Below are 2,500 nucleotides of genomic sequence, written 5' to 3' on the forward strand. Positions count from 1 at the left end.
CCGCCGGGGTGGCCCCCGGACGGCGATTGATCGTCAAGCGACGCTCAGACAGGCGTAGCCCCGGGAGGAACCCGGGGCCGCAAGTGCGTTCGAAGTGTCGATGATCAATGTGTCCTGCAATTCACATTAATTCTCGCAGCTAGCTGCGTTCTTCATCGACGCACGAGCCGAGTGATCCACCGCTAAGAGTTGTCTGCCTTTCGGGCACCGCTCACGCCAGAGCGGCCCCTTTTTTGGTTTAGGACAATGCCGCCGAGGACGCGCGGGCGCGCGCCTGGCTTCCGAGACCGTACGAGCACACGGAAAACGGGAGGAAAAAAAAGGAAAAAAACAAACCCACTCTCCGAAGGCCGGCCAAGAGGCGGGGGAGCCCGCGCCCCCGACCGCCTCCCCCCGCGAGGGGAGACGCCGACCTCACCCACGCCGTCCTTCGGAGGCGGCCCAGGCGCCCGGGCTCGGCCCGGCCTCCGCGCGGAGGGCCGGGCGGCGCGCGCCGGACACGCGGGGGGCACAGGGCGGCCCGCCCGCTTCTCGCTTTCACGGGACGACGCGCACAACGCACACGGCACGCGGCCGGGGGCGCGCGGCCGTCGGCCCCCGCGCCGCGCCGGCTCTCCCCTCGGCCCCGACGCCGCGGGCCTGGCGCGGAGCGCCGCCGCGCCGCCGCGCGGCCGGCGTTGTCTCTCTCTTCCCCCCACCACGGGCACGGGCCTTTCCCCTGGGCTCGAGACGGGCACGCGACGGCGACCGGCACAGCCCGCCGGCACGCCTCCCGCGGGACCGCTCCCCCGCCGGGCGGGCGGGCGAGCGACCGGCGGACGCGCTCCGCCGCCGGCCCCGGAGGCGGGCGCCACCGAGAGCCGAGCCGGCGTCGCCTGCGCCCGAGGCCTGCCGGACGGCAGACCCGGCCGCCGCCGGGGCGGCACACGCCCGGGACCGCCGCCGCCGCCTCGCACCGCCGGGGCCCCTCGCCTCGGGCACGCGCCCGGCGGGAAGGCGCCGCGGCGGCTGAGCCGGGGGGCAGCGCCCGCTCTCCTCGTTCGCACGCGGAGACCGGGCGGGGAGGAGCGCCCCCGCGGCCGCCCCCGCACGCCTTCCTGCGCGGCCCACACGCGGCCGCGCGGGCAAGGGCGACGGAGGCGAGGCGACGAGCGGAGCCCGGGACGGGACCGCCGCCGGCCGACGGCGGGCGCCGTCCGGCCGACCGTCCCCGCAGGGAGGGACACCCGTCGAGCGGCGCCGCCGCCGCTCGCCACGGGGTCGCCCGCGCTCGCGGGCCTCCGCCGCCGGAGGGCCCGCCGAGCGCTCGCCCCCCCCCACCGGCGGGCGGGGCGGTCGAGCCAGGGGACGGCCGGCGGACGACGGCGCCGCCGCGCCGCGCCTTCGAGGAAGGAAAGGCCGTCGAGGGGAAGAGAGGCGCCGGACGCGCCGGACGCGGCGCCGCCGCGCGCGCCAGAGACCGCGGCGGCGGGCCCAGGAGAGAGAGCGCGGGCGGGCCCCGGCGGCCGTCGCCCCGCGGCCGAGGAAGGGGCAGAGAGCGCGCGCTCTCTGCCGGGCGTCGCCCGTTACCACGAGGCGGGCGGGTCGGCCCCCGCGGCCGACCGCGCGCCGCGGCCTCTCCGCCGAGGCCGGGCCACGGAGAGGGGGGGGCAGGGCGCCCCTCCCCGGCGCGGCGCGGTTGACCCCGCCCGCGGCGCGCGGCGGGGACGACGACGACGACGACGGCCGCGACGGAGGAGCGCGGCCGGTGGCCACGGGACAACCACCGCAGGGGATCGGCGGGAGTAGCTGCTCCCCACCCCTCAGTGGCGCCCCGCACGGCCACCGCCCGCGGCACACGCCCGCCGCCGCCACCGCCGCCGCCGCCGCCACGGCGGGCCGCGCCGAGCCGCCCGAGTCTTTAAACCGCCGCCCGGCCCCGCCGGCCCCCTTTCGGCCCACAACCCGCAGCGTTTGACGACGCCGAGGGCAAGAAAACCTGGGGGGACCGCCGAGGCGCCGAGCGCTAGGTACCTGGCCCTGGGGCGAGGGAAACGACCTGCATGGCCCCGCCGGGGTGCCTCCCCCGCTGCCGCCCTCGGGGGAGCGTCCACCGGCGGGGGCGCGCCCGACATCTGCCGCCACCACCGCCACGTCCTTCTCGGGGCCCGGGGTTTCCCTCAGTAGCCCGGCGCTGCGCGCCCGAGAGGACCGCCGCGGCTCGGGCCGCCCCGCCGGCGCGGGGGACACGCGGGCCCGACCACCGAGCACAACCTCGGGCGCGCGCGCGCGCCACCCAGCGCGGCCCGGAACGCCCGGGGCCTCGGCCCTCGGATTTCCTCGGCCGCGCGCGAGAGGGAGGCCGCTCGGCCCGAGAGCGGGACACTCTGCCGCGGCCGGCAAAGGCCCCCGCTCCCCGGTGCGGGAAGGGCCGGAGGAGCCGCCTCCTCCGGGGCCCCGAAGGCGCCCCCGCCACCCGGCTCCCTCGCCCTTTTGGCCAAGCGGCGAGGGAAGGGGACGG

General features: G+C 79.5%; 1 non-coding gene across 1 annotated transcript; it reads right to left on the reverse strand.

Annotated features, from left to right (window-relative positions):
* Positions 1-38: 38 nt before the first annotated feature.
* Positions 39-191, reverse strand: LOC143692945 (5.8S ribosomal RNA). Its single transcript, XR_013180482.1, has one exon. It is a non-coding gene; the product is annotated as a 5.8S ribosomal RNA (ribosomal RNA).
* Between the last annotated feature and the right edge of the window lie 2,309 nt (positions 192-2,500).

Source organism: Agelaius phoeniceus, unplaced genomic scaffold, assembly GCF_051311805.1.
Source record: "Agelaius phoeniceus isolate bAgePho1 unplaced genomic scaffold, bAgePho1.hap1 Scaffold_109, whole genome shotgun sequence".
Lineage (NCBI taxonomy): Eukaryota > Metazoa > Chordata > Aves > Passeriformes > Icteridae > Agelaius > Agelaius phoeniceus.